Here is a 15,306-nt window from a genome sequence, read left to right as displayed (position 1 = left end):
ATCTGAGGAAAAACTTTTCCAGTTTATGTGGATCAAGAGTTTAAACACATTTTGAAAAGGGGGGTAAATAACTGTGGGTAAAACTACACAGTGCGAGGTATGTATATATAGGGGATTGGTAGCTCTTTCGGTATCAATCCAGGGAGTTTCCTTGAAAATCTTCCATCACCAACATGTAGTTTGTCCCCACCCTCTGCACAAGGCAATGTGATCTGCCCCTAAGCACACAGATTACTTGAGATCCAAGCAGATGATAATCAGTATTGCCATCCCCAAGCATTCAAAAATCATGACTCAAGCCCTATAAGATCATAAGTGGAAATCATGACATTTAAAAAATAATCAATGTTGAGGTATTTTTATTTGTCTTCTGAGCCTTTACGGTGTACTCAGTTTGTGTTTTCAGGCTGTTTTCTGCCGCCATGAAGGTTAGAACCTTGCCTTTTAAAAAAAAAAATGAAAGCTGAGATTCTCATGTCTGAACTTGCCCCCCATGAGCTGGGCCTTAAAACAAATATCAGATATAATGATACTCACAATGAAGTTATCAGAAATAGCAACACAGAATCAGTTTGTTTTACTCAAGAGCCATTGTGGTTTTGGGGCAGGAAACAGTACCACTGACATCTTGTCCAGTGTCCAAGAGCTCCAGAAAAAGACACCGGAACACCACCAACCACTGCATATGGTTTTCATAGATCTAAAAAGGGTATTAAGGCAGGTGACAGCTGCTCAGGAAACAAAACTGAAAAATATGAAAGCCTGGATTCAGCAAAGCACTTCATGAACATGCTTAACTCCAAACATACGAGTAATCCCATTGGCTTCAACTATTTGCTGAACCATGGCCTTAGATTATTACAATAAATCTGACAGGATCAGAGGGTGTCCTCTGTTTCCTTTAAGATGTGGTGAGTTACAAAGGAAGGGTATGTACTTGTACCTTGCCTATTCATTCCCTTCCTTGCTATTGCTGAAACCAGATGGAAGAACTTAAGGCCAAAATTTTAAAGGGTGCCTAAAGATGCAAATAGCTGCCAAAAGGGATTTCAAAAGCCTCTAAACAACTAATTCCCAAAGGAAAATACAGATATTTATTAAAAAAATAAAAATAATTAAATTAATTCTACCACGTCATAACTAATCATTGTTAATGGCTATTGTAGTTTATTGTATTATTTCACCCTTTCATTCAGAGAGGGGAGAAAAATAAAAAAGGAGATGCTGCATGATTTATGCCTTTTATCGTCCTTGTAATTACTTCTTCTGTTTCTCTTCCTCTTATTTTGATTTTTTTTTTTTTTGGTTATGAAACTGTTTAATCAACTTGGGGCCTGATTCTGCAGTCTTTATTTTTATTCAGGCAATTTAAACCCTATTAATGTTTGGTTCTTCTTATGCAAACTGAAGAGAGAGACCAGAAATTCTAGAGCTACAACTATACAATCAATTCAATTAGCATTCTAAGATTAACAGATGTGCCAAACATATCTTGGAAATGCGGATTATTAGTCTGACTTGTATACCATGTATGGAAATTACTTCAACATAAAGCTTCACTCTGAAGGATGAAAGTGCTTGAAATCATCCTTTTTGGCAGTCTCATTGGCCGAGGACTACAGAAGGCATGGAGACTATATTTCTTCTACCCCAAAAGGAGGTGCCTTTATGTCAGGAGATAAAGTGCTTGGTAAGGTTGGACAGTGTGAGGAAGCTTACACTGCCACTGCTTGTGATTGTACCTATTTTTGGAAAAGCATAAGACTTCAGGAGAAGACCTGAACTTACACCAGCTGAGGATGTGTCCCAGTCTCCATGATTACCAGTCCAGCACTAAGTACACTTAAATGAATGTGTTAGAGGCACCTTACCTCTACAGAGTCCCACAAAATCTACTTTGCTTACCTGCATTGGTGTCATGTCACTTCTCATACTCCTGTCCATTCCTGGATGTACCCTGAGAAATAGCATTAAAATGACAGTAAGAAATACGGACATTACAACATCATTTCTATTAAAAAAATGATACTTCAGCATAGTGGGCAGGATGCTCTTAGATAAGTATGAAAAGAGTCTTCAATTTCCCCTGCATTTCGTATTTAAAGTAGTTTAACAAACTCACAGGTAGAAATTACATCTTTTCAGACAGAAAGTTGCACTTTTTGCAATAAACTCAATACAGTTTTTTGTAGTGGAGTGTTCATCTTTTTCTTAATCTACACCAATATAAATGAAATAATAAAAAAATAAACTTTTGATGGCCTTTACATAATGACACTCCTGCTAAGATATCAGTTTAGGAATCCAGTATCCTGCAGCTTAGAACAGCTGCTTTTAGCTAGCTAATCATTTATTTCCCATTCCTGCACATTAAATTTGTTATATGTGCATTCTCTGATTCACTTTATATTTTTAGAACAATGTGACTATTACACTATTTTTAAAAACTTTTTCAGCATTTTTATTAAGTTACAATCAACTAAGTTAGGCCTCAGAACCACCTAGTGATATGGTACAAGGAGTGCCACGATTTAGGTCTCTTAGTCTTTTAAAAATTTCTGCAGGTAGATACATTGCCATGAGGGAGGGTCAGTCAAGATAGAGTCAAGAGAATGTCAGATATCAGAACCAGCACATTTTAGTTTTTGCAGATTTATAGAAAAATGTATAATAAAATAAAAACATTTAATTACTATTGTTATGCAAAGTTTCACCAGGTGGTAGTGTTCCAGTCTTCCAAATTAATTTTCTTAGCTATTGAGCAAATATTTAGTATTGAGAGGACAAGCTATATTAGTTCATAGATACCAAGGTCAGAAGGGACCACCATGATCATCCAGTCCAACCTCCTGCACAATGCAGGCCACAGAATCCCACCCACCCACCCCTGCGAAAAACCTCTCACCTATGTCTGAGCTATTGAAGTCCTCAAATAGTGGTTTAAAGACTTCAAGGTGCAGAGAATCCTCCAGCAAGTGACCCGTGTCCCATGCTACAGAGGAAGGCGAAAAACCTTCAGGGCCTCTTCCAATCTGCCCTGGAGGAAAATTCCTTCCCGACCCCAAATATGCGGATTAGCTGAAACCTGAGCAGATGGGCAAGAGTCACCAGCCAGATACCCAGGAAAGAATTCTCTGTAATAACTCAGATCCCACACCATCTAACATCCCATTACAGGCCATCGGGCCTATTTGCCATGAATAGTTAAAGATCAATTCATTACCAAAATCATGTTATCCCATCATACCATCTCCTCCATAAACTTATCAAGTTTAATCTTAAAGCCAGATAGGTCTTTTGCCCCCACTGCTTCTCTTGGAAGGCTATTTTTTTTTTTACTAGGTTTTCTGTGGAGGTAGTGGATCTTGGAAAGGAAGCTGTGTGAGAAGCAGAAAAGTTCTTTCTGCCTTAGTCTCTGATTAGAGTCAAATTCTTGATGCAAAGTTGCTGGCATCCCAAGGCCAAAATCAGGAATGAAACTCATTGAGCTAAACACTATACAGAGATGAAGGAAGACGTGTCTTGAAGAGTTTACAGTCTAAGAAATATTTCAGTTCACTCAAAGTTTAGAGCTTCAGATTCTGTGATTGGGATAAAATCTTGTTTGAGAGTTAATCACTTTAGGTTTGAATAAATTTGGCCATTGAAGTCAGTGGAACACTTCCTGAGACCTAATTTTGAGGCTGGCCAGCAGAGCACAGAGACAGTTTCTGATAATTTTATGTCTTCCACCTCATACCAATTAGCTGATAGGACAAACAGATAAATGGTGAAAAAGAAAGGTGAGGAGGAAGAGTATCAGTGTAATTATGTATATTGAAGTCATGTTGTCAGTATAAGTAAGTGCATTTTAAATTTACCCAAACATCAGGTCTTAGCAATAAGGTGAGAAATAGCTCAGCAGCAAGTCCAGACAAGTGTCCTGGGTCTACTGTTGTAATGAGATCACTTAGGGAAATAATTAATAGTCTGGAACGGCCAGGTGAAAGAGCTTATCTCAGTTTTAGTAACTGCTACCCAGCATTACTGAAAGGTTTGTGAACCTCACCAAATCTGGCTGAAAATCCGAGCTGAGTTTTGGTTTGGTAACAAAACCGGAAACTAATTGAGTTTTGCATGGTTTTAGTTTTTCTTATATATTCACACCGCTCAAGTTTCAGCCTCACTTGTTAGGGGTTTAGAACAGCCATAAAAACCCAGCAGATTTACAACAGTGAGTATAAGGAGTCAGCAGAGGACTTGATTTTTAATACATTTTTGGTTTAAATTTGTTTAGCTGACTAGCGCTGTTATAATCAAGTACTATGTCCTAGGGCACAAACCATTTGGGGGAGAAGATTTTTAGGGCTTGCCAGCTAGAAGACATGGAAGCAGCTTGCCAGATTCTGAGAACTACACACTTATTGTAATCATAGTAGATCAGTAGCAGCAGGATATAACAGATAGTCGCTTTTCCAGTCCAGCCCATGACGACTGTTCCACACCGGTAGAAGAAAGCCTGGAGAGGGAGTTGTAGAGTAATCAGACTAACAGGGCATTGAGGCTGGCATCATTACTGGAGTAAAGGAGGAAGAGAAAAACATTGTCAGAAACAAGACAGCTAAGCAGGAAGGGTCAATGCTGCACAGAGTCTTGAAAATGATCACAATGAGCTTGTGATTAGGGCTAGATGAAAAACAATTCTGAGGTTTCAAAATTTGTTCTGTATCAGTATAAAAAAAATCAAGACCTTTCAAACTTTTCCACTAAGTAACACGAAAAGCAAGAGCCCTGGTACTGAATAGCCAATAGCCCAGTGGTCAGTACATACACCTGGGATGTTGGAAACCAGAAATTCAATTCTGTACATGAGAAACTTTTCTTGATAAGAGTTTTGTTGAAATTGGTGTATTCCTGGGGAAAATTTTGGTTCTGATGATTTTTTTGTCTGAAAATAACAACATTTTGTTGAAAATTTCTCAACAAGTTCTACTTTCTAATAGCTTTCAAAATGTCATCTGATGTTTCCATGGCATATTCCATTGACATTTCAGTTCTATTTTCTCAGTATGAATATGATGTCAAGGGAAGTGTCCAGTACCACTTCTGCTTCTTGTTACACAAAGAAAATAGAAAATCTAAAGGTATCTGTAAAAACACATTAAAAATGTAAAGGTTCCACCTTGCACTGAAACTGAGAAAAGCAAAGAAATTAAGGGGTTAAGATGCCATTCTGTCCTAAACCCATTGTGTTTGAGTACTATAAATATTAGGATATGTCTGAAACTCCCTGATCAAGGTGTGTTCGGGCCACCATGGTTAAACACAAGCTGAGCGAAGGATGTGAGTTGTGCACTGAATTTCCTTCTTTTGTGGGTTTCCTTAATTGTCAAAGCTTTATTATTTTATCACAATAGGATTTTACATATAAAAGTCTCACAAGATCTGAAAAAATTCTTATGGCTGCAACAGAATACCAGGTATCTGCCTTTAACTAAGAAATATGCCATCTATCTTTGAATGCTTAAGCACAGCGGGTCAGTGAGCTCATTCCTGTCTCATTCTGCTCTAAAAAAACAGTCCACACGCTGCAGAATCCAAACACCTCCAAACTGGAGTTTTGTTCCTTAATGCAGAAATTAATAATGAACAAAAAAGTTCAGCTTAAACTTTCTTCCTCACGCATAGTTGCTGCTAAGTTCCCTCCTCCAGTGTGCTTAATCCACACCTTTGATCCTCTTTCTAGGGAGACATTCCCTCTTTTCATATATCTAGGAGGCCTTAGTGAATGAGCAGAACTTACTTAACATTTCCAAGCCTGTTACAAGAGCACTTCAAGAAACTGGTTAATTGGATGGCTTGTTGTGCTTAGCTACTGAAGGTTTAATATATATTTCATTCTGAATCTCCTTTGCATTCATGATTTTCTGTCAGTCTAAAAGTGTGACTTTGTGCAAATTTCCTTTTTTGTAGACACTTGTTTTTTAGCCTAATTTTCCACTGCCAGTCATCGACACTTGTGCTACTAGGGCAATGTGACTGTAGAACACTAATGTTAGTCTCAGGTGTAAATGGTTGTACTAGAGAATCAGGCCCATTGAATCAAATTCACCTTCAATATAACCTCATTGACTTTAACAGAGTCAGATATGGCGAATGTCAATGGAGTTACACCAGGGATGAATCTGACGCAGCACCTTTGTTCTGCAAACAGTAATTCAATGCATGGATTAAAATGCAGTAGCACGGCGTCTGCTCTAGTCTACCATCTAGAAAAATAAGTCCAAGTAGACAAATATTTTAGTTCATGGACTGAAATTCATGAGAAATAAATTAGTCAGATATTAGCAGTCAACCAGAATACATAAATCTTCAGGAACATTTTGAGCAATTAAAACCACCATACATGTTCAACAGCTTACTTGTTATAAATAGAAATCCACTATTTTTTAAAAAGGGCAAAGGAACTACTGTTCTCACTCCCATTAGCGTTTATTGCTCTTCTATAGAATACATTTTTAAAGATCCTGGGCAGAAATACAAAAATATTTTTAAAACATCCAGATTGGTCCCTTGTTTCAGATTCTCATTACTGAAAACAGCCAAACAGGTTTTCTTCAAGAATTGTTGGCTGAATCTTTATGTGGACAAAAAACAAAAAATTATGGACCCATCCTTTAACTGAGGTCTGTCCAACCAGTGCATGTACTTCCAAGTGAGAAAAAGTTATTTATTTCAAAAATCAGTAGAATGAGAGGATGCATTAGCACACATTTTTGGTAGCAATCACACGTACATTGCATAGTCACAAGCGTCGTCATGCATTGTCTGTGCATCCAAGACACTCGTAGATTTCAGTGATAAAGCACAGGCCCAATACCTACCTTGTGATTTTCAAAGAAGATTAGAATGCATCCAATTCTCTCAGGTTTAGTTTCATTTTCATTAAATAGAAGCCATTAACCTCTGTATTCTTCCCCAACCCCCCGAGCTATTTTCTGCTTCCCAGGACTCCTGCATAGCCTCAGAATATGAGAAAAAAACAAAGATTACTTAAAGCTACCTTCCGCCCCCTTTATCCCTGCTCAGAGAACTAAGCAACAGAGTCAGGCCCAATGGTGTCTGAACAATACACATTCCATATAAGTTGTTTTTCCCCTCACTTCTAAAGTAGATGGGCTCATGCACTGACTGCAAAGGAGTTAAGTTGGGGGAAGCACCACCTTTCTCTTTCATGCACTTCATACCAGTCTCTCTTTCTGTGGCATTTCTGTAGCTTTTTTCCCTTTCCCACACCATATATTTGGCTCTCTCGCTCTCTTAAATTTGATATAAAATTAGCCAAGATTACAATACACTTCATGCATGAATTGCCTCTATGTTTATGTATCTGTAGAAAACAAGTGTATGGACTCATTCTCCTTATAATAGCAATGGTAAATTACTGTTTTCACCGAGCCTGTCACACAAAGGTTGCACATGATGTAATTTTCCCCACTGCTGTACAGGGTCCTGGGTATCAGATTTTCTAAATCTTACACAGATTTGAAAATGTTCTCTCGTATTGCTTTACCTAAACCTTGATACTCAACCATTCAAGTCTGCTCAATTAATGTTTTGGGAAAATAAATTGCAGCATATGAGTTGCTTGAGTAATGTTCGATACGAGTATTCCCTTGGCATTTGATATTTGTGCTGCAATATTTAAAGGTGTGATTGGTCACATGGTATTCCATGACAGACTTCCAAGGCATTGGCATGAGCATATTGGATGTGACTCTTCACATGAATGCAAGTTTTATTCACCCATACTTGTCATTATTTCTCCAGATTTGTCCAATTATGATAAATCCTGCCAATGGATTGACTATAATCACAACTCCACTCACACAGCACAAATTGTTCTCCTGTGCAAAAACATGATATAGACATGGGCTCATTGCAGTTGTGCATGCACCAACGAGGCATATTTTCCATGGCTGCATATGTCTACATGTGTACACAGTGGCATATCTATGCTGGCACAAACTCATTTTACATTTCATACAAGTGCATATGACGTTAAAAGTTGTGCAGATGTGGCCCCATATATTTGATTTCTTGTCCAAGTAGAACTTGATAGCTGAGGTCTAAGCCATTTGAAAGCAGAGGCTTATTGTAGCAATAGTGTCACAAATTTATTCTCACAGTGGCTTTGATCATCCTTCCTTGCAGTACAAGCCTGACGATGAAAATCTTCTGATCTGACTGCCACACCTCCCCTTTCAGACTGGATTGTTCTAATTAACAAATCAATCCAACCAGTAGGTCCGGAAATTTTAACCTAGTAATTCTGTAGAAGTAACAGTGGGCTGTTTTCCCTTATAGCATCCCTGGCACTAGTCACAAGGAAAGAAACCATAGAGGCTTCATCAGTTGCTCTTAAAAACACTTGTTTGCATCCATCTCATTTTTAATAGTCTGCAAATATTGACAATATGGTGAATTTTTATGAACTGGAGAAAAATAAATGATGGTATAGTTCAACAGAAAGTAAGTGCCAGTATTTGAAATTGCTCTACAATTTATTTAAATGAGAAGCTCCTAATCTATAGTAGATTTTTAAAAAAAATATTTAGGAAGTTTTAACAAGTTTACAAATCCTTGCCATGTAAATATCAGAACCAATTCTTTTTATACACAATATAATTGCCTGCCTCTTTAAAAAAAAATGGGTATCAGAATCTGCCGTACTGCATATTCCCTGTTCTTCAGAATTAATAAAGATGATTCTCCATCAGCTGCAATGGCCCTCTAAGGCAAGGTAGGTAAGCAAGTGCATGTAAACACCTGCCTGACTGAAGAAAAAAAAAAAAAGAATTCCTGTAACAGAGAGAGAGAAGAAAGCAAAGCCAGATACGAGTCCCAGAAGACTGAACTTTGCAGCCATTTGTCAGCAGTTTCAGTCACCTACAATCTCAGTAGCAGAGCCTTGTTCTTGCAATTCATTAGGTAACCAGTAATAAGAAATGCCATGGAAACACAAAAGATGACCTTTCAAGAATATTTTAAAACTATAACACCAGTAGTTAATTTTGTTGGGAAACTTATTAATAGCTGGATAGTCATTGGGATAAAATATCAAGCAGAGTTTTATGAAACTTTATTCTTTGATGAATTATTGGTTAAAAATCAATATTTCTATGTAAAAAGAGACAAATGGATCAACACCAGTGATTATGGGGCATGCTGATCTGACTAACGTGTTATTAACCCACAGATTTATTAGTCTGATTTGAGCCACTATCTGCTTCCCTCATAGTGAACACTAATTACAAGCCTAGAACTCAGGCACACTGCCTATTTGTCTTTTGTGTTTCTTTTTGATACAATGCTGCCCCCTCTGGAAACACACATCTCGGATCATTTGCTGTTTACAGTATTTAAATCTCAGACCTAACAAGCCTGATTCTGTGGAGCCCACTAATATATTTTTTTAAACCTTCAGAAATGCTATCTTCTGCTATATCACCACTGTGGAAACACAGTTAATGAGTATCAATAGCTTTTGAGTCAAACTATATACAAAAACATTTAGAACCTTGAGATCTAAAAGACAATTATTCTTGTACAACACACATTGCTTAAGTGCAATGTTAATGGACTTTTTGCTGTTAATACGCAAGTTGCATTACGGTTTGGAAATATTTTTCAGTTTGAACAGACATGAATGCTATGTACACATACATGTCTTTCAGCAAAGAGCTTTTCTGACACAAGGCTGGAATATATAACTATGAAATGTACAGACAGGCATATATGCCAGTGTATTTACCTAGAACACAAAAATGAAGTGTGATGGGTACATTACATAATGCATCTTTTCTGAGTTATTTTATGATGCATATATTTGTCATTATCGGCCACCAAATATAACACACACATCAGTCACTGAAGTTGCTCATATTTTATATAGTGAAGTGTTCCTCATGTGCAGCAAAATTAAATGAAACACTATTTTAATCAATGAATAAGACAATTAAAATGAATAGCCAGTATGACTATTTACTAAAGTGATCTGGCAAATATGTATTAAAGTATCAATTAACATTAGCATATGAATTATGATGCTTTTTTTTCCCAAACAGCATATGCTCTTTTCTTTTTTTATGACCTCTAAGAGACATATGTTCCAACCATATGATCTGGAGCACTCATTGGTATACAGATTGGAGTCTTCCAAAGGAAGTCTGCACCAAAATCTGGGTTTTAGGTAACATGCTTCAAAACCAGCATCTTTTCCAGCCAGCATTCAGTGTATATTTGTGGCAGCAGAAGGGGCTTACAAGGGCTGTAGTCAGAACAAAGCAAACCACCAGTGCGCTATATGAGACTGAAGAACATGGAACAGAAGCAGAAATTAATATTGATCAGGACAGTCAGCATCACCACATCTACAGAATAGGAAATGCCATCTACCCTGACTTCCCATCGCTTAACTGGAAATACTGGTTGCAACTAGTACTATAGATCTGTGCTCACCACGGTGATCACCAGTAACAGTCTTGTGTAATATGAAGCGTTACCTAAACACTTCTCGCTTGTACCCCCTTCCATCTGGCACCTAACCTAGGGAAATCTTTCCATTCACAAAGACTACCAAGAACTCTCCTCTCTAAAAATACTACCTGTAAATTTAAACAATTAGGTCTAATGCTTCTCCCTTTGAAGTATATGGCAAAACTTCTAATAGACCAGATTTTCCCCGGTGTCCAAATTCCACTCAATGTAGGGAAGTGGTGAGAGCTTTCAGGGAGATGATTACAGCTCTGATTCTGAAAGAGGACCTATGGTAGCCCTGAAATTAGTTAGGCAAGCCTAGGGACTGCTGTAATTTATGCCATTTATGTATGGTCCCTATGCATCACAGTGCTAAGGCTGAGATCATATTGGTGAATCTAGCCCATTGACTTTAATAGGAGCAGGAAAAAGTCTGCAAAAACTAAGGCCTATTAGGGAACAATCCTTCAGACCTGTCTGCATAATATATGTGGTCTGATTGATGTTTTGTGCCTTTCATAACTGTAATGTGATTTCATGAGTTCACAGAAGCGATGAAGAAAATCACGAAATGTGAATTCTTAACACCTGTTAAATCAATACAAGTGCATTGTGTAACACTAGGCATATGTAATTTTCCATTTGCATGACAAAAACTATGTGACTGATGTTTTCAGAAAGCTGATTAATTGATACTGCTATGTCTGTATGTGTGAGGGGCAATCCAGAAAGAAGAGGAGAGAGCAATGGACATTAATTTAGCAAGTACAAATCATAGAGCTATATCTTGAAGGCCATAAGTAGATCTCTGCTCAGCTAGAAAAATGCAGACATGCAAAGTATTTTTGGCCTAGTTATTACCACAATCCAGACCATGTCCCAAAATAATATGGATGTGGAAAGCCTTCGTATAATAAGATGCCAGACTTGGAGGGTTTGATCTGATGGATGCCCTAGATATTCTACTGTGTGCAAATAATTGCACATATTTCTGGTTTATGCATCTTTTCCCATTCAGATACACAGAGTCCTAACAACAAACGCCCAGCTTCAAAAATAACCAACTGAAGTTCTGTATGTGCATCCATGGACCAATGTACCATTTATCCATGTAAAGTAAAAAAGCATCCTACTTAACCTTGGAAATTTTCTCTACTGTGGCTGAACTATTGTAAGAATATATTTATTTCAAGTCTAGTGAAACTCCAGCTTTCCATTGCCTTATGATTATTTATTATTACATTCCATAATCTATATTAAGTTTATGGCTCTTTCAGTAATACTGTGATAAATATTGGGTACAGAATAGTGAAATAGAAGGTAAAATTATCATTTGTAAGCTATCTGCTTTGCTATAATTACTTCCCTTAGGAGTACAACCTAGTCTTTTGTTACTTTGATAGCTGCTGTTATTTTCAAATGAAGCAGCAGAACAGCTAAGGAGATGGATGCATATGCGAAGAGCTTTTAATCACAGACATGACCATACCTAAAGTAGCAGCATACTACTTCATTAAAATAATGTATCTGCAGCTTCACAGCTAAAATGTATTTTTAAAAAATCATCTGTAAATTACTAGGAGTAGGAAAATCCGAAGAGTTCTGAATTGGATTTAGACAAAAAGAACTAAGATTGCAAGTCACAAATCATCATGGATTAATGATCACCTCAAAAGCAGTAGCAAAACTACAAAACAAAAACACATTTTCATTTTATTTTATTTTCTCCTCCCTAATATAGAGAGAGTGCACATCTTTCAAAATTTCCACACAAAAGACTGGAGTGAAGGTAGCATGCAGCAGGATCAGTTGCCATTCTATCCCTTCCCCCCCACTGAACTCTGCAACTCCTACAATGCCCTCTTTCTCAATCCCTATACCACATAACATAATATAACGATGATCAAAGGTGCATTACTTCATAACTTAGGTACGCTTTTACTTGGGCTTAGGGAAGGTTAGATTTCACACAACAGAAGTTTGGTTTAGAGTAATTCCACTCTTCTGCCTGTGGGAGTAGTTAAGTTTGCTTTTCCCTTTTTATGATGCTGGAGATCATAAAAGGACAACAAAGCAGCTCTGAAGACAAACTATTCTAGATAAATATCAACCTCTCTCTTTAATCAAATGGTCCTTTTTTAAACATTTATGAAGGGAAAAGATTGGTCCTAAAATCTAGAGTACACATGTAGCATCATCATTATATAACCTTTCAGAAAGATGCAGGCACATAAGCAGAGGGGCTGTAACTTAAAGAAGAATATAATTGGAGCTCAGGGGTTTGATATCTCTGTTTTTCCTTTGAAATGAGGAATTGCATGCTTAATTATTTCAATAAATGGCTTAGTGTATTGAAATTTTAAAACACTAGCTGTGTGCTCTAAATGACGTGAAGATAGGTGCTAAATAAATAAAATTAGCAATTTAAATATATATTATTTGAGAAATAGCATGTAATAATATAATTAGAGACTGATGTAATACATATGCATAAGGTATCAGGATTTGCCATTTCCTGGCTTTTGTGTGCTTCATTGTGCAACCTTAACATTGTCTTAACTTAGGCCCAAATTCTCTGTTGGTGTTGATTTCAATGTTGTTTTGCTCTTTACATCAGACAATTGCTGGAGGGAGGATGGTTATTTTTTGTTTTTCTTTCATTCTATAAGATTACTACTTACAGAAGGTGTTACTGGATGAGAAATCAATTATTTGACCAGATGGCGTTCTTCAGGATTTTCTTCAACACAGAGTGAAATCCTGGCCCAACTTAAGTCAATGGCAAAACTACATTATCTTCTGTGGGGCCAGGATTTTACTGTGAATGGGGCTGAAATCTATTTTTTCAGTCACTGAAGTAACATATTGTTCAGCAAGGGCACAAGTAATGGTCAGCAACTCAAAGGCAGAATACACCGAAGTAGAATTTAAATGCCATGAATAAACAAAACAGTGCCACATGAAAGCCAGAAATACTGACCATGGAGTCTTAAATGACTTAAATGATAAGACTAAATTTATTTGGGTCTATGGCATTCTAGTGATGTCACCTACACAGGAGAGGAGTATTTTTCATTTGCTACCTTCACTCCAGTCCCCCATAATTAAGGGCCAGATTTGGATAAGCAGCACTTTACTCCATGATTAGTCCCATTAACTAACTTCAATGGAATAACTGTGGAGTAGTACTGTTCAGTGTGATTAAAAGGTATCAGAATCACAGCTCAAGCTGTAGGAATCTCCAGAACTCCATTTAGATTTATTTGGATCATAGAAGGCAGGGGCATGTTATACATGTATAAACGTAACCTAATGAATATCACCAGAAAAAAAATAATGTGAGAAGAGAACAGTTATTTAAACTTTTTCAACAGTGGAACATGGAAAGAGTGGAACATTACCTTGTCTGTTGATTCATATCAACAAGTAACCTTTATAGACTAAGAATTCTGAACTTTTGTTAGCAATGATTGCACCTAGCCAGATCCTTCAGTACGCTCCCTAACAGACCAGTTATATAGGGGGTAAAAAAGTACCTTATATCTAGTATATTTAAAGTACAATGTATACAACAGACCAAGAATATTAAAATGCCAATATTTGGCACATAGCAGTTACAGCTGTGTCAGTTCCAGGGTATCAGAGACAAGGTGGGTGAGGTAATAACTTCTGTTGATATGAGAAAGAAGCTTTCAAGCCACACAGAGCTCTTCTTCAGATCAGTTGTGTGGCTCAAAAGCTTGTCTTTTACACCAACGGAAGTTGGCCCAATAAAAGATATTACTTCACCCACCTTTTCTCTCATATATTTAGCATATGAATGAATGCACCCACATTCTGCTGATGCACAGTGGCTGCACTGAAGAACAACAGCATCTACAATTAACTTAACTACAGTTAAGATGCTTACTTGAGAGGAATGATCATATGGTTAAGGTACCAGATTGTGGGTTTAAATCCTTGCTCTGTCACAAACTTATGTAACCTTGAACAAGTCTCTCTGTGCCTTAATTTCCCATCTGGGAAAAGGAAATACTAGTATTTCCTTATTCCCACTCATTTTGTCTAATTAAACTGGGACCTCTTCAGAGCAAGGACTGTCTCTTATTAAGCATATGTCTACACTGCAACCCAAGGTGTGATTGCAACACAGATATAGCTAAAGAGAGCAGTGGGTGCAGCAGCAATGTCCTCAGGAGTACAAGCATACTGGAAACTGTAAGTACATACTCACGCTGAAGCCTGTGTCACTGCATGTACTCCGCTACTTTTAGCCATGCTAGCACGTGTATGTCTCCCCAGGCTGCAATTACACCTCCAGTTGCAGCATAAACATTGTGACGGGTTGGATCACAGAAACCCCTTTGGGGCTGCCAACTGGTGTGCCAAGACTACTTCTGCCCCTGCTTTCCCTGCCAGCTTGGGACTCCAGCACCCTGTCCTGCTGAGCCAAACATGCCCATCTGCTCCAACACAGACCCAGGGTCTGAACCACGTGCTCCAAAGTTGCAGACTTAACTGAAAGCAACTTAAGAAGTGTTCCTGTCTTTAACACTCAGATGCCCAACTACCAAAGGGGTCCAAACTCCAAATAAATCTATTTTACACTGTATAAAAGCTTATACAGGGTAAACTCAAATTGTTCACCCTCTATAACACTGATAGAGAGGTATACACAGCTGTTTGCGCCCCCCCCCCCAGGTATTAATACATACTCTGGTTTAATTAATAAGTAAAAAGTGATTTTAATAAATATAGAAAGTAGCATTTAAGTGGTTCCAAGTAATA

General features: G+C 37.6%; 1 long non-coding RNA gene across 1 annotated transcript in view; it reads right to left on the bottom strand.

Annotated features, from left to right (window-relative positions):
- Positions 1-220: 220 nt before the first annotated feature.
- LOC122459897 overlaps positions 221-15,306 on the bottom strand; it is a 102,616-nt gene continuing 87,530 nt past the window's right edge. Inside the window, exons 4-7 of the long non-coding RNA XR_006280867.1 lie at positions 4,323-4,498; positions 1,906-1,957; positions 538-700; positions 221-441 (exon numbers count right to left, since the gene is read on the bottom strand). This is a non-coding gene — a long non-coding RNA (uncharacterized LOC122459897). The remainder of the gene's footprint in view (positions 442-537; positions 701-1,905; positions 1,958-4,322; positions 4,499-15,306) is intronic.

The sequence above is a fragment of the Dermochelys coriacea genome, chromosome 4 (genome assembly GCF_009764565.3).
Source record: "Dermochelys coriacea isolate rDerCor1 chromosome 4, rDerCor1.pri.v4, whole genome shotgun sequence".
NCBI lineage: Eukaryota > Metazoa > Chordata > Testudines > Dermochelyidae > Dermochelys > Dermochelys coriacea.
This window is presented reverse-complemented; position numbering and strand designations above follow the sequence as displayed.